This window comes from Protopterus annectens, chromosome 13.part0 (genome assembly GCF_019279795.1).
Source record: "Protopterus annectens isolate FY-2018-M chromosome 13.part0, PAN1.0, whole genome shotgun sequence".
Lineage (NCBI taxonomy): Eukaryota > Metazoa > Chordata > Ceratodontiformes > Protopteridae > Protopterus > Protopterus annectens.
Genome location: NC_056747.1, coordinates 504,215,974 through 504,240,663, shown reverse-complemented (window position 1 = coordinate 504,240,663; position 24,690 = coordinate 504,215,974). Strand labels below are relative to the sequence as shown.

The window sequence follows — 24,690 nt, the reverse complement described above, 5'->3', positions numbered from 1 at the left end:
ATAATTTTATCATTTTTTCCCTCCTTCTTTGATATAACTGATCCAGGAGCCACTGAGACTTGTAATTCATTGATATGGAACTGAATAAGGCTTATAAATTCTTGTCTTGTCTTGTGCAGCATATTTAAAACTTTACAGTTCTCTGCAGAAATCTCATGACACTATATTTTATATATAAATCATCATATTCTAATGAGTGAATGCAAATCACTTTTGCTTTAAATGTAAGGTTGACTTACCTCTGGCATTCTTAATGTTAACTTCCAGTGCCTTATTTTGTAGTGTGCAAACACAGGTAGTAATAACAGATCTAAAAATATTGCCACCAGTACAACTTTCTCTCTCTCTTGAAATAGCCATTCTACTCCGTTGACTAAACTAATGTGATTTAATATCATGCCCCTTATATCCCTAATGTATAATATACCAACTTGAACTCAATTATCCCACCAAAGTGCTTCATGTTCTTGTTTGGCCTGAGGGTTACCCTCTGGTACAGAGGGTAATATCAAAGTCATTTTCCATACTTTATGATCCTAAGTATGATTCTCAAACCATATTTCCATCCTCTTGTATTCAAAACCTTGTAAGAAGGTATATGGAGAAGTCTAGTCTCTGTTAGTTTAAAGGTCTTAATTCTTAGATCAGCCAAATTCAGTTTCTCAGATGAACATACCGTATAATAGAACCAGCTAATAGAAGAGGGGTGGTTATGCTGAATACTAGAAAAATACAGTCTCTCTTAAGACTTAAGTACATAATCACTGGGAACTCACCATTTCAAGGGTAGTCAGTCTTAGCTTTTTAAAAATAATTAATATATTTCACAAGTTGCCTGAGAGAGCTGCCTGAACACAAAGATGATTTTTGATAAAATTAACATTTTAATTATCTGTTTTTACTCTGGAAAGAGAAAAACCTGCTTGCATCAGTTATACAGTTTATCTCTGACCTCCTATAGTACTGGTGGTAGTACTGGTTGAAGGTTCAGGTTTATAGTGTTATGGAACTTACAAGCAGGCCCAATGCCTAAATAGGTAAATTATGTGATTAATGAAATGCAGAGGACTTTAGTAGTGTGTAAGGAGCTTGAGGATGCCATAGGTGGGGTGGGGTGCGGGTGGATATACATTTTCTTTAGATTTGCTGTCAGTCCTGAAATTTCTAAGAACTTTTTAAGGGAAATTTGGCATTCAGGTTAATTCAGACAGATGATGCAGTCATCTGCAAACCAGAATGTTAAGAATAAGTGTAAACCTTTGTCTGAATTACTGATAACATTTTTGTTTAAATAGTGATCTGCAGCAAATGACATTGGAATGAGGAGTAAAGGAGACAGTGGACACCCTTGTCAGCCCCCCCACTATAAAGTGTACAGGGATAAGAGAGAACACCATCAGTGAGCACTTGTCTGTAGGTGAATCCTCATACACATTACACCCAACATATGTTCTGGGGAAGTCTTATTTGTATAACTGCCTTTTTAGAATTTTAGTGGAATGTGGCAAATGCTTTATACAAGTTGATTAACAGGCCTGCTGCAGGGTTATTAGAAGAAAAAAACATGTCTATATATAATATATAAATAATATAATAATATAATATAATATAAAATACTGAGCCATAGGCAAATCAGTGCAGGGGTTCCTATTCATCCCATAATAAATCCAAGGTGTCTCAAAGTTATTAACAGTGAAATAATATTCTTTATTTTTAAGACAAGGATTTCTACAAAAAAAGTAGGTATGTCTGACGTAGTATTAGGTCTATTGCTGGGGGCAGTTTTTAACTGTGTAGAGTGTAGGTAACATAATTGCCTTTGCTATTTTTTAACATCTTTATTAAATTATCAGTTAAGACATTGTTATACATGCATTAATGCAAAAGAAAACAAATCTTATTTTTTTTTGTGTATTGTACATTGCATATATGTTTTTCAATCTTTCATACAGTCAAACATTGCATATGTAGTGCAGTTTCCACCTTCTTTTAAACCTCTCTGCTCCTCTTGAACATTATTCTGCCTGTTATTGTTCCTACAGCTTCCATTTATTTCTATGTAATTTGTTTCTTCTCTTCTCTAAAGATCTCACTTCCATTTTTTTTATCTCTTTAACATTATTCAGCACTTCAATTGCAGTTGGTTTAAATTTTGATTTCCATTTTCAAGTAATTGCTTTTTTTGGCAGTCAGTAGCATTAACCTTAACAAGACCTTATGATATTTAGGCAATTTAGATCCTGTGTCTCAATTCAAAATAATCATTTCCTTAGTTACAATGATTTGCTCCCCCAATATTTCTGCCAAAGTGCTCTGCAGTGTAGTTTTAAAATCTATCAACTCATCACACCACCAAAAACATGTTCCTATCTACCTGAAGAAAATTTTTTGAAGTCTACTTGGAGTATAATAAATTCCTATGCAAATACTTCCAAGCAAAAATCCTAAACCTTCTGGACTTTAGTGTATACTTGGCTGTCATACATATGTCCTTTCATTATTCTTATATAAATTGCTTTTCGAGTCTGTCTTCCTAATCTTTTATAACCTCCTCTGATCGATTCTTGTAGTCTTCATGCAATATTTTATATGTCCTACTAAATATCCCTTTTTAAATAGTAAATTCTATTCTAGGCTCAACTAAAAACTCTAGTAGAGCTGGACTTTCACTTAGGACTCCATTATCCCTTTCCCTTTGCCTATATTCTGATATCAATCCCTGAGACGGAAGGGAATCTCTAACCTGCAGTATAAACTTCTGACTAGCCTCGCCCCACTCTCTTACCTTCCCCTCTCTAGTTATTAGCTCCCAATATCTTGGTTCCTTTGCCAGTTTTCTCCTGCAGACTCCAGCACCATCTTGCCTATTTTCTGTAACCCTAGTCATCCCTATAGTCAAAAATCTTCTTTCTGCATTCCTGTGTTGACTTAGTTCTCAGAATACATTCTTCAGTTTTATCAGTATAATACTGTTTATGGTTATTGTTATTGTCCTTAATAATCTGCATCCAAAAATCATACTATATTTCTAGAACTCCACCCTGCTTCATCATCCTTCATTCCATTTTGATTCATAATCTTCTGATTGTGTTATGTATATGAGCCTTAACTGTATAGCTGTAATCCTAGCCTAATCATCAGGTAATCCTAAAACACATTGATCTATGGGGAGAAACAACTTATCCCACTTAACTCTCATCCTTTTCCCCTTCCAAATAAATGAATTCAACTATTTATTAAGTATTGATCACAACTTCTACTCTAATATGCCTGACCTGTATAGAAAACTAAAGGGACCAAAAATATTTTCACTGCTTGCGTCTTACTTTCTGTATCTATAAGTAGGTGTTTCTAGCATCTCAGTTTTTGTATTATCTTTTGTTTAGTCTCTTCTCATGTATCATTTAGCTGCCATTAAGAATCCTTTTTCATTCCTACAGCTAAATGCTTTGACTTATTATGTCCTCATAAATATGGGTATTGCTGAACCAATTCATGTGTGGACCCACATAATTTATCAATATAGCCTTTGTTTTATCTTCATTAATTGCATATCTGAAAATATATGAATCTCTCAAAATGTTTCCTAACCCAAAAATATCCTATTTTTGGATTTATATTTATATCATCTACAAATAAAGCAAACTTTTCTTCATTATAATATTGATTATTTCCTTGACTGTAAATGTCAAGTGAATAACAAAGTTTCAGGACATCCCTGCCTGGTTCCTCTTTTCAATCACAGCTTTGCAGAGAGGAACCCTCCCACCTTAATTCTTGCAGCTGATCCTTCATATATCTACCTAATTAACCATATTACTGTATCAGAGAATGCAAAAGCTTCCATTGCCTTAATCATAAAATCCCAGCTTGCTCTCTGCTTCCATGATGGTGGTGCTGCGGCAGCGTTGTCGCCTCACAGTAAGATGCTGACCGGTTCGACTCTCAGCTAGAGCGTCTTCTGCATGGAGACAAGGGAAATTGCAGAGTTAGAAGTATTAAAGCTTCTACAAAAAAGAGCCATTCAGCCAGTTACAACAGACCATTCAGAGCCCGGAATCTACTCAAGATTCTTTTTGGTCCCCAAAAAGACGGGAGACTGGAGACCAATATTGGATCTCAGCAGACTCAACAAGTCTGTGAGAAAGACAAGATTTCGAATGGTCACACTTCAATCAATTTTGCCCTTCCTAGAGAAGGACAACTGGATGTGCTCAATAGATCTTCAGGACGTGTACTATCACATAAATATTCACAGACGCTCCAGAAGATTTCTCCGCTTTCCGCTCCAGAAGATTTCTCCGCTTTCGGCTGGGGTCCAGTCATTTTCAATTCAGAGCCCTGCCCTTTGGTCTCACTACAGCCCCCAGAGTGTTCACCAAATGTATGGTAGTGGTCACGGCTCACCTGAGACGTCAAGGATTCCAGGTGTTTCCATATCTCGACGACTGGCTCCTTTCAGCCACCACCAGGCATCAACTTCTTCAAGCCAGGGATTACACCCTAAATCTCTGCACTCAATTAGGAATTTCGATCAACTCTTAAAAATCCTCCTTATTGCCCTGCCAGTCTATTACTTTCATAGGCGCAAACTTAAACACTGTTCGGATGTCAGCAACCCTCACAGACCAAAGAATCTCAGATATCCAAAGTCACGTGAGGATCATCCTGGCCAGCAAAAAGGTGCAAGCCAGAATGGTTCTGAAGGTGTTGGGCCTCATGGCTGCGGCTATTACCCTTCTTCCCCTGGCCCGCTTCTACATGCGTCTTCTTCAATGGATGTTGTTCACTCAGTGGTCTTACCAACAACTTCCCATGCATCACCAAATCCTGGTGACACAAATTTGCAAGAAACATCTATCATGGTGGATTACTTCTCCCCAGATTCACCAAGGCAGACCCTTTGTATCCCCGGCCCCGGTAGCCACAGTCACTACGGACGCCTCCCTGATCGGGTGGGGGGGTCATTATCAGGGCAGGATGGTTCATGGGACGTGGCAACCATTCGAATACCACCTGCACATAAATGTCCTAGAGATGAGAGCAGTGCTTTTAACGTTGCAAGCCCTCAAAGACTTTCTTCCCTTGGGAACAATTGCAGTTCACACAGACAACATGTCTGTAGTATGGTATATCAACAAACAGGGCGGAACCAAGTCCTACCCCTTGTGTCGAGAAGCTCTCAGACTTTGGCAATGGGCGATCTCCTCTCATCGGTTTCTGGTAGTAACGCATATCCCTGGGAAAACCAACATTCTAGTGGACAGATTGAGCAGAGCTATTCTCATGCCTCACGAGTGGTCTCTCAAACAATCTAAAGTGGAGGAGATTTTTCTTGAATGGGGCCGCCCATGTTGCGATCTTTTTGCTACTCCCCAAAACAGCAAATGCCCAGACTTCTTTTCTCTCTTCCCACTGCCAGGCCATCCCCCCAGAGACACTCTAACCCAGGATTGGCCCCAGGGACTTCTTTATGCCTTTCCTCCCTTCCCGCTGATTCCACAAGTACTCCAGAAAGCCACCATTTTGAGAGCCAAAATGATTCTCATTGCTCCCTATTGGCCTCGACAAATTTGGTTTCCGTTCCTCCATCGTCACCTTTTGGTGCAGCCGTGGCATCTGGACCCAGTGCCAGACCTTCTGATTCACCAATCGGGTCAGCTGCATCGGTCTATTCCTTCTCTCAACCTCACAGCGTGGTTGCTCCACTTCCTTCCTTAGCCAGGCTTCCTATGATCTCTAATCCTGTTAGGGATATCATAGTGGCTTCCCTAAAATCCTCTACTAGAAGGATTTATACCAGCAAATGGAAACGCTTTTCTTGTTGGGCAAAAGCTAAAAATATAGATCCTTTTACTGCCCCTGTTCAAGCAGTTTTGGATTTCTTAGCGGAAATCTTTCACGCGGGCTCTTCATCTTCCACGGTCAAAGTTCAATTGGCTGCTATCTCGAACTTTCATGTCGGGTTTGCAGATCACAACATTATGTCCCACAGGCTTTGTAGAGCCTTTCTAAAAGGAATTTTTCTCCTGAAACCTCCAGTCAGGAGTCCTCCTCCTCAATGGGACCTAAATCTAGTGCTGACATCCTTAATTCTTCCTCCCTTCGAGCCAGCTGTTTCATGTTCCCTGAAATTTCTTTCATGGAAAACACTCTTCCTTGTTGCTATTACCTCGGCAAGGAGAGTGTCAGAACTTCATGCTCTCTCTGTTCGTCCCCTTATTTGGTCTTCCACAAAGACAGGGTATCCTTGAGAACTAATCCAACCTTTTGCCTAAGGTGGCCTCGAAAATAATTTGAACCAATCTATTGACCTCCTGTATTTTTCCCTAATTACTCAAACAGATCGGAACAAAATTACATTATCTTGATGTTCACCGCCAACTCAGATATTATTTGGACAGAACAAAACAATTCAGGAAATCCGATCAGCTCTTTCTTTCTTATGATGATAACAAGAAAGGCCTTCCTGTCTCCAAAGTGACCTTATCTAGATGGCTTTCTTCCGTCATCTCTGAAATCTATCAGCTCAGGGGAAAACAGCTGTGCTCAAAACCTAAAGCGCATTCAACCAGAAGCTTAGCCACTTCAACAGCTTTTCAGGCTAGACTTCCATTAGACACTATTTGTGCAGCAGCCACTTGGGCCACTCCTCATACCTTTGTTTCTCATTACAAATTGGATTTGGCCTCCAGGGATAGAGCCAGTTTTGGCTCTACAGTTCTCAAGAGTCTGTTCCATTGAGCCACCCAGGATAGAGGTGCTAGGGACGCGGTCCCATCAAGCAGAATGAAGGAGATTGACAACTTAACATTGAGAAGTTATGTACCTACCATAACGTTACATGTTAGTTGTCTTCTCTCGCCTTCTTTCTTGCGACCCTCCCTCCTGCCCCCTGGCCTGGACAGACCTTTTCTCCCTATATGGAAGAATGCTTCTTAAGACCAGCTAGTTCTGGTCTACCTTAGCCCATCCTTCAGGCTTTTTGCCTTTCTTTCCTTCTGGGAAGTTTTTTGTGCTAGGTGTTATTGCCTATAGATAACAAACGAGATCTGGGTACTTACCGCCTTGCATCATGGGATATGGGGCTGCCTCAAGCTGGTAAAAGCGACTCTCGAGCTTAGCAAAGTGCCGAGTCGGAGCCGAGGATCGGCTCTGAACCCATCAAGCAAGAAAGAAGGCGAGAGAAGACAACTAACATGGAACGTTATGGTAGGTACATAACTTCTCATTTCCTTGGAAGCAGAAATCTAGCATACAAATAAGGTTGTCCGGAGTATCCACACTACATCCCTCACATATACTGTTCACCACACACACACAAATTGTCTTATGCCAAGGTCCATAAAAGAAGCCTTCCGTAATCTCAAAGACATCCACAGCCATCTAATGGCAACAATGCTCCTCAGCAATCACTAAAGCACACACCAAAATTAACACCAAATATCTCACATAAGCGTACACCTAATGGTCCCCCAAGTGCAAAGCCCATAAAGCAAGCACACAATTTACCCAATACTCTTGTCACTGGGGACTCCATTGTGTGACACACACATGCTCCACTCCCCAGGTTATACAATGAGAAGATAACAGTTAGTTGCCTATCTAGAGCCAGGATCCACAATATCATGCATGCACTCAAGTTATTGCACCATGTGCCAATATGATTCTGTCACAGTCCATGTGGGTGTAAATGATCTGAGACATACCTTACTGGGCCATATGATAGAAGACCTAATGGATCAGAATATGTGTCACAGAGAGGCATGGACCTTGCAATGAGGAGCATTTTACCTTCACCAAGGATGATGCCACAGTATGAACATAAAATTAATGATTTTAATAACTTGATTTGTTTTTGGTGTCATTCCAGGGGGATTGAATATCTGTCAGCATGGGAGAACATGGTCAAAAAAACACATTATTGCCAAGGATGGTTGCAACTGTCCTCCCAAGGCTTTCAGATATTGGCTAAAACTGTATTCACCCCCTTAGAGCCTTTTTTAGGCAATGCCAAAAATACAAAACTACCAACATAATGAAAAAGCCCACAAGCAACGTTAAGGTGTTACTGCTCAATGTTTATAGCCTAAACAAAAAAAAAAACTTCATATCCTTTTTGGAGATTGTAGACATCTGTTGTGACTGAGACTTGGTTTAAAACCATAGAAGGTACTCCAGAAGTGCAAGACTACAGTGCCTTCCACACATTTTGACCAACATCAGCACAGAATAGAGACAAAGGTGGAGCTGTGTCAATCAACTTTAGCAAGAAACATGTCTCTAGTTGGTTAAACAGGATGATACCATGGAGCTCATCCATGTGTAAGTCACCACTGATAAGGTCCCCCATCATATCATGGCTAACTAAAGGTCACCATCTCTGCCCATAAAGTCTCATAATTCTTACCTAAACCTACTAGAGACACTCACCAGCCAACTAAATGCTTTATTTATGAGTGACTTTAACTACCCCTATATAGACTGTGAAATGTACACTGCCTCAAACTCACAGGCACAAAACTTCCTGGACTTTATAAACATAAACACCTTGGAACAGATAGTGCATGCTACAACCAAAGGATCAAACATACTAGATTTGGTACTCATCACCATGGAAGAGTGTCACCTCCCCCCGTATTGAGTCCTTAGTAGTGAGGTTATTTCGTAGAGCTGTCTCATTTGAGGTAAAAAAAAAAAAAAAAAGTCAGCAAAAACAGTATTTCAGAACTTTTCAAAGGCAAAGTACATCATATTAAGTGACAGTTCATCAAAATGCAAGGCTCCCTACAACCCATAGACTGCAGCTAGCTATGCAGAATTATTCACAGAGTCACTATGATGATACTGTACATACCAGAAATAAAGCCAAAACAAGCACTAAAAACAAATCCCACTGGTGGAATCCTCACCTAAACAGGGTATATAATAAAAAAGGAAAACTCAACTCATGGCCAAAATCAGGAAAAGCAACTCCCATAAAGACAAGTGCTCTCTTACACAACTGATCAGGAAACCAAGAGGTATAATTAAGTCCAACAAGGCCAACTGTGAGGTTAGGATAGCCTTGCAGGCTCAAGACAATCAGAAGGCTTTCTTCAGCTACATGCAGAACCTTAGAGGTGATGTACAAAAGTGTTCTGAACTGGTGGTGAACTGTACCATCTACACTGATCAGGGTGACATAGCAAGCCTACTGTCTGATAAATTCATTTCACCCCGCACTCACCCCCCCAACTCCACCAGGTGATATCCCCTCCAACATATTTCCACCAGTTATCAGGAGGGACCAGGTACTGACAGTACTCACTAAAGCCAAGAACCACTGCCTCCATGAGTCCCAACAAAATCCCCATTTGCCTCTTAAACAGTCTAAAACAGCCTTGAAACATTCTATGTGAATGGAGGATTGCAACAGTCGTTTCCCTCTACAAGGGCAGATGATCAACTGACCTAGGAAACTAGAGACCTGTCAGTCTAACAAGCCTAATATGCAAAGCCATGGAATTAATTATCATGGAAATGATAAACATAGACATTGGCAATCTACAGACACTGGACCCATCACAATTTTTCTTTAAGGGAAGGTCATGCCTATTTAACCTAGTAGACTTTTTGAGAGGGTGCCCAAGGCAATGGACAGGGTAAAACAGTGCATATCTTGACCTGATTAAGGCATTTGATGCAATACCCCATTCAAGCATTGTTGACAAGCTGTTTGAGCTGGACAGAAGCCCATACATAACTCAATGGATTGCCACTGATTCGCAGACAGGACTCAAAGTCAGGATCGGTGAGACCATGTCCATCAACAGACCAGTAACCAGTGGAGTACCCAGGGCTCTGTGCTGGACCCACTCCTGTTTGGTGTCTTTTCTTGGAAGTCAAAGCTAATGTTTAATATTTTCATCAACAACCTCCAGCTATCATTTCAAGAAGGGTCTATTGTTCAGTACGCAGATGACTCCAGTATAATCTGCTCTTCCGAAAACCCAACTCAACTACAGCAAATTACTCATTCTGCATTTGCTGCTGTAGAGACTTCTCTGCAGTAACCACCTGCCTTTAAACCTAAATAAAATCAAGCTCATAATATTCACCCCAAAGAAAAACAACCCCATTAATAAATCTCAGTTCCACATATTCTCTCTCAACGACACTAAAATTAAATTAGTCACACACACCAAACTGTTAGGTGTTGTAATTGACAGAAACCTAAAATTTGACATACACTTAAAAAATAACATCAGCAAGAATCACCAAAAAAAAGACTACTCTACAGACACAGACATTTCCTTTCCCTCCTCACAAAACAAGTACTTGTTTCCACTTATTTCTTTCCTTCTCTAGTCTACGGTGCCCCTCTACTAATTAACCTCCAATCCTCCCTCAGAATTAAACTAGAAATATGCTACAACAAGATAGCCAAATTTGTAATAACCAACCACCACTCCACCCACCACTGCATACCTCTAAAAACATTAAATTGGCTGTAACTCCTCCACTATCTTGCTTATCTCCAATTTACCACCGTACACAAATTACTTACTAAACCACAGGATTGCCCTGCCCTAAAGTCACTGTTTTCCCACTATAACCCAAATAGGTCCCTAAGATCAGGAAAACTAACATCTCCAAATTCAGAAACCTAAACTACCCGGTGGTGAACTACTATACTCCTCAGTAATAGCTAAAACCTGGAACAGCATTCCCCCAGCCATTCGCATAATGTAATGTACTGCCTCCTGCCCTACTTACATATCTTTACTACAAATGGATCTGTAACTGCACTAAAACTCCTCTGGCCATTACCTAGATCTTAGTACCTTCCTACCATTTCCCATTTTATCTCCTTGTACTCACATAATTTTATTACTACTAACGACCTTCTCTCCTGATCTCCATCTCTATAACTCCTACCCTTTCTACCATTTCTGTTATCACTCACAACTTCTTACACGTTCCTCCTTATATTCTCCCATTCATTTCCTCTCATATACTATAACTGCTGCAACATCACTACTATAGCCTCTTAATGTCTTCCTCAGCTCTAAATCTCAGTTATCATCTGAAAGCTAAGCATTTTATATTCACCCATACTGCTATGTCAGCTATAGTTAGTCTACATTGTAATTAGTTTATTAGGTGTAATCCAAGTGTGTGTACATAAGCTTTTTGTATTCACCCATACTACTATGTCAACTATAGTTGTACTACATTGTAATTAGTTTGTGTGTATCAAGTGTTTGCATATATTCTAAATGTAATATGGTTTTAAGAATTTTTTCCTCCATTTGTGCTGTATGTACTCAAAATATGTGCCTTGTGATGTACTGTATATTCGATTTGTGTTTCACATGGAGCTTTTCTCCCCGGGCCTCCACTGAAAAAGGGCTTTGCTTAGTCCAGTGGACTGTCCCTCTAAATAAATGTCAATAAATAACTAAATAAAACAAATAAATAAATAAATGTCAAAGGCCACTGGTTCATCAAGTTCACAGATAACTGTAAATTGAGAGCTATTATAGATTCCCCCAAGACACAAACTTCTTGTAAGTGGGTTTAATACAGATAAATGACTGGTGCCAAGGCCATGGTCTAAAAATTAATGTCAAAAAATGCATTATAATGCCCTTTTGGAAACTGTTAACCCAAGTTAAATACTCCATCAATAAAATGCCCCTAAGAGTTCATCCAGTGGTAAGGGATCTGGGAATGTATGCAGACAGCAAACTGAACTTTGACCAACACATAGCTAAGATAATAAGAAAATCATTCTTTGTTGCCCAAGTTATAGGTGAGGGTATGACGTTCGGGTCAAATGAAAGTATAGTACCACTCTACATGACCCTTATCAGATCTATCTTTGAATACAATGCCACCTTTGACATGTATCTAATTAAACACCTGCAACAGTTGAAACACCCACCAATGTTTTTTACCAGGAGAATTCAGGGTATGAATACCCTATTCTACACTGATCGCCTAATGACTCCTGAGTCTGTATTGGGGATCTCTGCTTGACTTACAGGGCTTCCTCAGACCCAACTGTGATGGATCTCTTGCACATATGCAAAACAAACAGCACCAGAAATACTAGACCTAGGGATCTGAACTTTGCTTGTGACTTAAACAGCACATGCTGGAGAGACAAGTGTAGGCCCCAAATGATAGTCTCCTTCTTCTTTGTCTTTCGGCTTTTTCCAGGTAAGGGGTTGCCACCGCGGAACTCCAGTCCACTAATGATTGGCAGTAGATTTTTATGAAATGCGGAGGTGCCAGCTCAATGCCCAACCTTCAACGAAGGCATGCCCATTTACACACGCATACATTTAAAAAAATATTTTATACTAATCGGACCATTTAAACTTGATGTTTTATCACCTTGTAACTTCATTGACCAGAAGACTTATTTTTCAAGTTACCTTTGTTAATATCAACACCAACTTTTCTAAACCAAAAATAAAATTTGCTATGTTTTGGTTTGTCAACCATATGCCGATATAAGACAGTGCTGGTGTTTTTATGTTAATGTCTTATTCGTATTTTAATTTAAAATAATTTTAATAAACCATTTTTATTTTTTACACTAAACTTTGTATAAATCATGATTACTTTGAATCATTTTCCAATCCTTTTTTAGAACCCTATAAATCAAACCAGTATCAACTGACATCCTCACAGTAAAAGATTTCTCGTTAAAATTCTTATCCCGTCCAATGTTATGAATTCTGATGAGAATAGGGGGGTCAATGTATATCTTTTGTTAATGACATAATTTGCTGCACTAATGAAGTTTCTATGAGAATATCCTCTTTCTACAAATAACTTAAAAAAATGTTGATCATTGTTTGTTAATCTGAAAACTCTAATAAGCTGACCTTTTGGAACATTCTTCATAAAATAGGGATGAGTACTGGTATTATGTAAATAATTATTTATTGATGTATTCTTACCGTAAATTTTACTTCCAGATGTATTTTTGTTGTATAAAAAAGTTAACTTCAGTACTCATTTCTCTTAGCACTAATTCCAAAAAAGTGGTGGTCTTGTTTAACTGTTCAGTTAAAAAATATCCTCTTGAAAATCTGTTCCACTCTAGATTAAAATTAAAAAAAAGTCAACAAACCTAATAAACATTTTTATTATATTATAAAAAGGAATTAAAGGTAAAATTTCTGTATGATACCCACCTATAACAATACTGGCATATGATGGTGTCACAGTTGTCTCTGTAGCAACAACTCTAATTTGTTGATAATATTCTTGTTCAAGAATAAATAAAAATGTTATTTAACAATAAATCCAATAAAATATTCATAGTATGGATCTTGCCATTAGACCATTTAGTGTTTTTGATTATAAAAGAATTCAAAACCTGTATTCCTTTACCTATAGGGAAGAAAGTGATCTGTGACTTAACATATATGTAAAAAGTGATGTTTCTTCACAACTGAAAACCTATGTTGTTAACCTGTCTAAATCAACACCAAGCATCTGCACTTCCGGATTCAAATAATGGTTCAAATAAATGGAAATACCTTTAGTAGGAGAATTTGCTGTGGACACTATTGATCTAAAAGGAGGCTGGGTCTTATTCTTATGTATTTTTAATACTGAATAACACCCCAATTTTTGGATTGGAATTATGCAAAAATTGCATTGCCTGGGCTGCAAAAAATCCCTGTGCAATCAGATCTAACATTACTTTTCTAATATAATTATACCATTTATGTATTTCACACAATGCTATTAGTCCATATTGTATATTATCTTTTCATAGCTACAACATAGTCTTTTTTACACAATTAGCATTACACTTTCTTTATCTGCTCTCATTTATCTGAGAAAGAGAGAGTTTGGAAGGGTAGGAACAGGAAGGAATAGTACAGGTTGAAGCTGATGGGGGCCAGTTGGAGATGGTGGAAGGGGTGGAATGTGGGAGGGTGCTCTTGGTTATTAGGTGCATTTTGGAGAATGTGTGTGTGCTTGTGTGTGTGTGTGTGTGTGTGTGTGTGTGTGTGTGTGTGTGTGTGTGTAAAAATTGTGATTGCAGTAGATAGTGCTTAAGAGACTGCAGTATTTTAAAATGTTTGAGTGGCTTCATGATATTTGATTATGTTTCTGATGTATGGGAAAACGGATTGCCAGACTTTAGGGTTAATGGCTGCAAAGCAGTGCTTACTGCATCCTTTGTGTAGAGAGTAAGACAAGAGGATCTGTTAACCGGTTGGAAACTAAAACTGTTATTTTTTTCTCTTATTGAAAAATCTGCCTGCAAAGGAGTAAGCAGAGTAGGAGTTCAGCCGTTTATTGGACCTACAGCCTTGACTTTCTTTAGAACTGAGCAAAGATTTTCTTTTCTAGGGGTGAGTAAGATGAATTGGCTTATTGATCAACTATCTGGACCGCATCCATCTTTGAATGTGAAACTGTAATCTCCCTTGGAGGCCAGTTATGGTTATTTTCCTTGGGCTTAGGTTTGTGTTAATTGCAGTGGCGGCTGGTGACTTCAAATTAAAAGAGGGCTGCAGGCGACAGCTGAATGGGTGGGGCCAATGTGAAGGGGTGTGGCCAATTAGAAAGGGGGTGGAGCTATGCTCAAAACCACAACAACTGGTACTTTAAATACACTGCCCTGGGTGCCAAACAGTCATTACAAGAGTCCAGTCATGACAAAATGAAGTGTGGAAGAAAAAATATTTCAATGCATTGACTACATGACAACTTACTTAATATCCAGATGGAAACAGGTTGTGAGGCATGAAAAAATAAATTACTTTTTAAATACATTACTGGAATGCCAGTCAAAATCAAGTATAAAAAACAAGCAGCACTCAACTCAAACCACTACTCCTTGCACTGCAGTTCTAATTTTATATTCAGCTTTATAGAATTACCAAGTAATTTGCTGAAAGTAGCAATCTCTGTGATACCCCCACTTGTAAAGGTGTTTCTTATCCAAAACAGACCTGCTGCCTGACACAACTATCTACTTGTTTCATGGGGAAGACATGATCAAAGTAAAAAATGAACAGCAAACAAGAAACGAGCTAAAGATAAATTGCTTAAAGGATTCCTGCACAAGTTATGGACCACACGTGACAGATTGGCATTCTGTTTAGTTTACGGGTAAGCCTGCAAAGATGACTGCAAGTCTCCAGCAAAAGTTGACTGCGAGTCTCTAACAAATGTAATGAGCTTCTGAAAATACTGTAATCCTGTCCTTTTATTACAAATACTGTCATATGCATTTCAATACCCAAGGCTTATACATTATCTAGTTATGTAAATATTCTAGGCATGGCAACAACAAAAAGGCTTTCAGTGCTGGTAATTCTTTAACAGTATACTTATTAAAGCTTACTTGCATCTTACAATCTCCGACAAGCTTACCTGATGGTCATTAAATCTTTGCTACTTAAACAGAGCAACAGGGCACTGTAACAGCATGCATTTCCTGAATAATAAGAAGCATAAATCAACAGTATAAAAATATGACAGAAAACCAGAACATTCTGCAAAATCAAGGACAGATGAAAAGCCACGGTCGTACTTGTGGTCTACCTTTGATGGGGGAATACTCTGCACACTTACACTGCATAACTGCTCCTTACCTTCCTTGGACACATCCAGAGCCACTACAATGGGGAGTGGGGTGTAACAAATATGTCACAATTTGAAATGTCTCTGGCTGACAGTGATGGCTCTGGCACTCATACCTCTCAACTTCAAAGCAAGAAATCTGGACAAAGCCATACATAGAACTAGAAGTGGGACACAGGCCCAAAAATAAGGACAATTTTTAAATATTGCTCTTATTAACTTAGATAATAGAACAGTAGTAGATCTTGCATTAGTACGAATTTTCTGAAGGGTATGAAATCTGAAACTCAAATGTCAGTCATTTTCTAACTTCAATCTTTAATGACTTTCCACTAATTTGCCAGAAAACCACAATTTTACAGGCCAAAATGTGATGCAAAAATATAAAGTTGCCACACAATACAGCTGGGAACCTGTCAAAAAAGGGACACCTTTTTAATATTAACACTGTTAACTTGAGCAGCTAACAAAATAAGAGCATCTACATGCATTTCTGAAATAAAAGTAATCTATAACTCTGATCATTACTGTTATATATAATTGTAAACCCTCCATGTTTTCTTCCAAAATTGCCATTTTGAGGAGGGATTAGGGGAGAGCAACATTTTGAGCCAAAATTGGGGACAATGGAGAGGTTTGGATATTCCTAATTCTACAAAACGATTTGCACATACCTCTCAACCTGTTAATGCAGGAAATCTGGGCAAGGCCAAATATACTGGGGGAACATACAAACACTACTAAAAATTGCTCTTGTATAAACTTAAGACAGTTGATAGAACAACAGGTCTTGCATTAGCATGCATTTTTCTGAAGGTTATGACGTCTGAAACTCAATGTCTGTCATTTAGTGACCATTCCTAAATGATTTGCTAGAAAGCCACAATTTTTATGAGGAACAAACCAAAAATAAGAAGCAAATATCTATTCATTCTGCAAACATACGGACAACTGAGAGGTATAATTCAACTGGGGCTGTCTGAGTTTGCTACCCTTACCTCACAAAATCATGGTCGAATGGAGCCTCCCCCCTGCAGCTATTCCAATGTCCCATTTCTTGGTTATTTTGCCCCATTTACCATAAACACTGTAATGTGCATACTGCTTTACTTCTGCGATGATTTAGATTTCATTTGAAAGTTTTAGTTTGCATTTTACAGCACAAACTCTAATAGATATCTGTTAAACAAAGCAATGCAGTCTCACAGTGAAAATAGACTTAGCATTAAAATTTCTCTGCCCTTGAAACTCACATGCATTGAAACAGCATTGAAACCCACATTCAAAGAAAATACATTTTGCCAGTGGCAGATAAAGATTAACTCTGGGCTGCTTTCAAAATCATAGGCCCCTTGAACATGAAACATACACATGCTCTTTGATACACCTTCCTGACTGTATTACATTATATTCCTTGTACAGTACAGTACAGTTGTTAGAGGGCATTTTAAATTCATTGTTTTGAACATTTTTCCAGTAAACAACGAAACACAATGCATACACCAATGACAAAACTGCCCAATTCATAACATTTCCATCATAAAAAGTCTATTCAACCTTCTATAGTTCACCAGTATTAGTAAATATGCACAATCTCTGAAGTAGTAAAATCCACATTAAAAAAATCAGTAACTAATAAAGAGGTTGCTGCTAGCAAACAACTTTATATGTCATTGTTTCATTTACAAATAAAGTGCCTCTTGCCCTTGAAGAATAAATTGCCTATGTTGCATGCATTAAAAATGCTAGTAATACCGCAATAGGGAATGGATAGCAAACTGCTGACAGGTTCATAGTTACTAGGTATCTTTGCCAAAAATGACTGCAGCATCCACCCCCTTTACAACACAGTACAGTATCAGCAATGCATCTACCTACTGTGGGAGTAGAACCCACAGCCTTCTGCATCAAAAGCAAGTACACTACCTGTTGTGCTATTAACAATGCAAGCTGACTTGGCATAAGCAGCACTAAACTTTTGTTCCCCTGCAGCTCTCAGCTCCTTGTAAAATCTACTCGACATTCAGCTGTATCTCTGAACTTTGCAGCACAAGAAATCTGGAAAAAGCCAAAATTTATTGGGGGGGGGGGACAAAAGGTCAAAAACCAGGGACACATTTTAAACATTGCTTGTATAATGTTGGAAAGCTGCTAGAATAAAATGCTGTGTTACCACCATACATTTCACTGCCACGTCTTGAACCCAGGGGACCCCTGTGCAAAACGGTCAGAGCAAAATTCCACTATGCCAAATCAGCTGTTTTGTGAAAGAGGAATATGGAAACTTAAATGGCTACCATTTAGTGAATTCAGTTCTCACCATAACACAGCTGTCAACCTCTTAGCACAAGACACCTGAACAAAGCCAATAATGGGTGAATACAGCCCCCAAACATTCAGTGAATTCAGTACTCACCATAGCTCTCAACCTATTAGCAAAAAACACATGGACAAAGCCAGTTATGGGGGAATATAGCCCCCAAACATATTCAGTGAATTCAGTTCTTACCATAGCTCTCAACCTTAGCACAAAACCTGGATGAAGCCAATAATGGGGGAATACAGTCCCAAAAATAGGCACTAATTTCAAATATCCATCTTATACACTTAGAAAATTGCTAGAATAAAAGCTTTTGTGTTACCATGCACTTTCTGAAGAATATGAAGTCTGATATTCAAATGTGTGTCATTTTTAACATTTGTTAACCAGGAAAGTCTGACTTGGAACAAAAGCTAATTTTTAGCAGAGGCCCAGGGAGAAACACTCCAGACAGACACATGTCTTTGTAAGATGGGAGGACACTAGAGGAAACAAAAACAAGGAGGGCATACAGACTCCACACAGAAGGTAAGGCACCCCAGCCAAGAATCAAACCAGAGAACATGTAGCTGTCAGGCAACAATGCTACCACTGCACCAATGCACTGCTGGCTTTGCAAGGACACAAAAATACAGAAACCACAGATTTTATGAGGAACAGTCAGAACAAGTATGAGGGAAAAATCTGCAACACTTTTACAAATGGTGGTAGGTAGGGAATTCAGGCTCTTCCCACTTGGGCCCAAGGTGCAGGGTTCAAGCCTTATTCTCTACCCACCACCATGTAGCACCTGGGGCATTTCACACACACACACACACACACACACACACACACACACACACACACACACACACACACACACACACACACACCTGGATAGATGTAGATCCCTTTGTTGCATCAGCATTGAACCCACAGCCGTTGGAGCACTACAATCCTGCCCGTGCACTACATCCTTTCCTATGTCCCAGGCTGTGAGATGTTCTTCCCCCGATGAGACTCCCAGCCTGCCAACGTTGCGGTCTGATCCCTTTCCAGTGACAGTCTATGCAGTTACAACTGCATAGACTTATGGGATCTCTGCTCTTGAATGTTTCCTAATCTGGACTGCTGCTGAGACAGTCTGCGTATGTGTGGGTCCGCTATTTGTTTTTTTCTTTTCTTCTTTTTCTATTTTTTTTTCTTTTCTTTTTTACAGCTGGAGGGGCTGCAGTCCAATAGCATGGGCTGCCCCTGGTTAATTGCCAAGGGGATAAAATTGGGTGGCACATGAAGCCTTCCAGTACTCGTGTGTCTAGTAGCTAACTGTACAATGCCTTCTGTACTACATATAACACAAATATTGTAGTGTTGAGGTCCAGTCTGTGAAACAGTTCTTCCAAATTGCTATTTGCCAGTTCAGCAATTGCTTGTCTACATTTTTCTACCTATAATAAAACTTCCAATTAGCATCTTATTTATATGCTGAAAAGACATTTTACTTGATTGTCTTCACAAACTTGGTTGCACCAAGTCCCCATAGAACACTTATTTATGTTCAGAAATAATATTAATGGCATGGTATTGGCAGCTATGTGCATGACATTTTGATAAGCAAAAAATAAAATGGTCTACCTTGTTTTGTAGGAACTTTCATAAGGACTTATATTTTTAACAACTTTCAAAAACATTTTAACATGTACTTTATCCATTCCATTTGTGTTTGGTTGATTAGCTATTAGTGTGGTTTAGTACCAATTTGTTTCACAAATGCCATGAATAATTCCTATGTGAACTGCAAACACTTAACACTCATTTTTAAGGCAGGCAGTTTCTTAGAGACATTGATGTTAACACTGATATTGTTTGCTTTTTCAATTATTTTTGGCTCCACTGTGATAATTTCTGGCCACTTTTCAGTGTATATCCATTGCAATTAGGAACACAGAATCAGATTACCATAATGCACACAGCTATTTCTGAGGATGCAGAAATGCAAACGATGCTACATTTTGGACCATTGAATCCAGTTCAGTGTCTGGATATTTCTGCAACTTTAATATTACTAACAGGCCAGCCTAAACTGCGTCAGGCAAAGAACTTCATTTTTACTATTCCCAGGTACCCTTCTTGTGTAGTATCTGTCATTAAAAATATAATTTGATGATTTTTTTTTAACCTGGAACCACATGTAAGATTGATTAGTATACTGATAGTTGCTCTTGCCAAGCAGCCCTGTTAGCATATAACAAATCTTTACCATTTTGCTAACCTATTACAGTCATATAATACACTGGGTGTGTTGATTATACTTCAAAATTGGGAAAAAAGATAAACTTCCAATAAAAAACAGAACATAGTCAAATCCATGCTGGTTGTTTAGAAAAAGATAAGCTTGCTATACACCTTTCTGTACTTCACTGTAACAAGCTTGGTATAGAGGGTTCAAATATCAGGGTGGGTTTCACTGCACTGTTTTGTAGGGTGCAAGCCAATGGTACATCTTCCAGGGAAGATGGTTCCCCATTTTCTCCACTGTAGTATGACGATGGAGTTGGTATATATAATTTAAGGGTGTTGGATGTGCCGGGTGCTTGACCCCTGCAAAAGAAAAAAAACACATTTTTTTTTGAGGGTTTCAACTCCCCAGTTTCAATATTCATCTTCTGGAAACCAGCAAGTCAAATGATGAGTGTGAATAGATCACTCATAGGTAAACCCAGAACTTCATTATTATTGAGGCTCAGCCTGCTACACACAGCAGCCACCAAATAAATGCATCAGATAAACCTGAAAGTTTTTAAAAGCCTATGCACTCATTAAAATATGGCAGCACAAACTATGTAACAGCTTGTAAAGCTGTTTGCCAGTTAGATGTCCACTTTGATTCTATCTGTCTGTCTGTCTGCCTTTTATGTAGACATGCCAGCTATGCAGCAATTTTTGAAGCGTTCAGGCAGTTGGTACTTCTTCATTTTTGTTTTGAGTTGTAGTACATTGGGTCAGCTAAAACTCCCATGTTACAAAGAATTATGGTTGGGTCACTGATCATAGTTCCAGTTTGTTGTGTGTGTGTCCTTTGCTCTGGAGGTGATTTTCTTTGGCTCCCTATTACACTGTTGCAGACACAGGTTGTCAAATGCGTCTTTGTCGAACTGAAAAGTGCAAAAAGGCAAAATAGCGAAGCAGCTTTTTAGCTAATGCTTTTGCTACTTAGCCTTTTTGGCACTGTAGTGCGATCTTGGAGTTGGTATAATTAAGTAGGGGGTGTGGGGGCAAAGCCCCCCTACATTATGTAATGTTTTACAGTTTTTATTTATTTATTTATTTTTTGTTTTGGAACAGCGATTTTCTTCCAAAAAATTGCTGTTCTGAGGTTTTGATGTTGCAAGCTTTCATTTACATGGGGTCGATTATGTGTCGTTCGCTCTTCTGAGCGTGCAATATCATAATACAGACCCAATTTCTTTAATCAGTTTCTCAGACGCATAATCTGGTTATGATCAGTGACGATATCATAATTCTGTGAGTCACACACATTTAGCAGTAGTGGCACATATATATGAATATCCTGTCTGCCTTTTTTCTTAAGCACTGCACCATAAGTGTGGCCAGTTCACTGCAATTTACTTCAGGCAAACTCCTAACATCCTCCAGTTCACTTTCTTTTTTTCAATATAAAACCATAAGGCACAGTCCTGGTTTTACTGATCTTTGGACTAACATTTGACTTGCTTCATTCTTCATTTTTATACTCTAGTTTGTGTCTTTGGTATGCATTTGTTGACTTTTTGCAATAGGCTTGACAACTTATCAACTGTTAAGTTTATTGTTGTCCTTGGATACCCTTTGTAGCTGCTTAATAGAGTTTTTGTTCAACTACGTTTCATCACTGTAGCGCAGTGTTATTTCCTGCATTGCATATCTTTAATGTCATCATTTGTATTCAGTCTTCATATATTACTGGTATAGTAATTTTAACCATGGTGGTCTTTTTTTCAGCTATATAAATTTGTAGCAACATTTCTAATTTATCTAGTGGCTATAGGTGAAAATAATTTTTTCAAACTTTTTTATTGAAATTGTTGATGATAGAGTTGCTATATATAACTCCATTTCACAGTGTACTCTTGCAACTTCTGAAACTATCCAAATAATGTATGTTCTAAGTTTAGGTCATGACTAGCAGGTCTGCATACATTTTGTCATCCTGTTCGTATTCTGTGTCATCTCCATGTTGTCCCATTCTTCTTTAGTTCTTGCATTCACCATTTTGTAGACAAGATCCATTGCTTGCTTTTCTTTATCCTGTATTTGTCCTTTATTTCTTCTTTTATACTTCTGTTTGCATATTCTCTCAATATGGATTTTTATGGCCTCTTCTTCAGTCTTTTTTGAGTAAATAAGTACTACTCAGTCTTATTTGCGACCGTTCCACTCTTGACATTGTTTCTTGGGAGTGTTGCTCTGTTAACAGTATAGTTATCTGTCATTATGTATTTATAGGATGCCTTTGGTTGCAGTTTTGCTTAATACTACTACTTTTAATGCTTGATCAAGTGTTTTATTATTGATGGTAGTCTCTTTTCTCCATTGTATGTTTTTGACTCTGTTAACATCCACACATTTCTATCCCAGTAGATATTTTGGTCCTTCTCCAGCTTCTGTATCACTGCCATGTATTCCAATTGATTCTTACAAAATCTAAAAATATTCTGCAGTTATCAGAGGTTTCAGAATCAACAGTTTATTTTGATATGGCTTCAATGGCATACCAAGCTACACAACAGTCCATACGTTTTCTTGCTCATTTAATTTAACAGTTTAGGACATGCTTTATTATCTGGAATGATATTTGTTTTATAATATTACTTCACTCTGTATGAGTTGACCAGACTCATAGTTAAGGTTGAGCAAAAGGGATAGCTGCCCAGGGTACAAGCTGTTCAGGTGTACAATTTGCAGCTGGTAATGGGATGGAAATATACTACCAGTATTCATATAAGAAGCCATGGGTGGACATCTTGGCTTTTTAAAGAATGTGGATGCTGTACTCACAAAGTCTTTATGTTAGTAACTATAGCTTGCTACAGTTACAATACAGAATGGAGGATGTTAATCAGTCACATTACCATAGTGTCATATAGGATCTGTTACTGCACAAACTCACACTGGCAGCTTTCCAGAGCTCAGAATCCCCTCCTCTGACTTTCTGTAACAGGGGTAAGGTTTTCCTGATGGCAGGGGTGTGGCCAATCCTCTGTCACAGAGAGTTAGTTATTCAGACTTTTACTGTTGGATGAAGGACTCTCTCGGTTGAATCTCCAAAGCAGACTGAGTGGTGGATTACAGCTTCCAGACTTGGATAAAATCCCTTTGGGAACAGACTTCCAGTATGGCCATAAGTTAAGCAACATGGTTTCTTGTCTCTCTGAGTGCAGGGAAATGTTAAAAAATATATTTTGACATACTTACCCTGTAAACAAATTCACTCTCCAAATCAGCGAAATTTAATAGAGCTGTTGAATATCTTGACCATGTCAACTAAGAAAGACAAACTAATTGTTAAAACTTTGTCTGATAAGGTTCTTATGACTAGGCTGCAACAGAAATTAGACCAAATGCACTAGGGAATTGAAAAAAAATAGCACCTGCTTGGAAGAGTACATTAAATCAAATAACAGGTTGGCACAGTGGCACAGTGGCACAGTGAATAGCATTGTTGCCTCACAGCAAGATGTTCCGTGGTTCGATTTATCAGCTTAGGTGCCTTCTTTGTGGAGTCTGCATGTCCTTCCTGTGTTCACATGGGTCTCCTCTGGGTGCTCCAGTTTTCTCCCACATTCCAAAGGCATGCAGTAAGTGGACAGGGCACTCTAAACTGACCATAGGTGTGCGTGTGCCTGCAATTGTGTGGTGTGGAAGAACTACCATGCCAGGGCTAGCCACACAGCGACGTAAACTTTAGCTCTGGATGATTGTCACTGTTGAAGGGACACCTTGACCCCATGTGCAAAAATGGGAAAAAGGGGTTGTGGATGGAACAAAGAGGTTGGATGTGATGAAGGAAGCATTAAACACACATTGGAATGTCATAGCAATCTACAAAAGTCTGAATGTGAAGTGAAAAGAAGAATGGCAGAATGGGAAGCCCGATAACAGGAAATTATGGCTAAACTGACTGAGCTGGAAGACAGGCAAAGGAAGGAAAACTTTCATTTGAGTGAGGCCCCAGAAAATCTGAGGTGCAGAACCGTAAATGATTTATTCAGAAGCAATTGAGTGATTGGGCTAATTTGGCAATGGAAGAAATTACCATTGATCAAGTGCATTGTATTAATGCCCTTGTATGTGAGAGAAACAAGCAGCTAAGACCAATCATTGTGAAGTTAGAGTTACATCTTAAAAGAAAAAATACTTTTACTGGTATGGTGGGATTTACAAGGGCATAGTAATAATGACTGTTCCATTCACACTAGGCAGAGAAAGGGAGCCTTTATTCCAGCCATGAGATAATGCCAAGAATTACGAATTGTATATAAGTTGCTGTATCCAGCTTCTCTGAGGGTGGTGTTTCTAACTGAGGGAAAGACTTTTTGCATGTAGGGCAGGCTTTATTAGCTTTGCAAGAGTATTCTGAGCTGAACAATACAGGGACTACCAGACCTGCTTATAGAGAGGAGAGATATTGTACTGCACAGGTAACTATGTCAAATCAGGAAGCTGTTAGAACTGCAAAATCTTTCCTCCCTATTGAGAAGTGAAGGGAGGACTGACTATTAATG

General features: G+C 38.7%; 1 protein-coding gene across 1 annotated transcript in view; it reads left to right on the top strand.

Moving 5' to 3' along the window:
* The window catches only part of LOC122787923 (dynein beta chain, flagellar outer arm-like), a 5,188,001-nt gene that overhangs the window by 14,789 nt on the left and 5,148,522 nt on the right, over window positions 1-24,690 (top strand). The window lies entirely within an intron of this gene.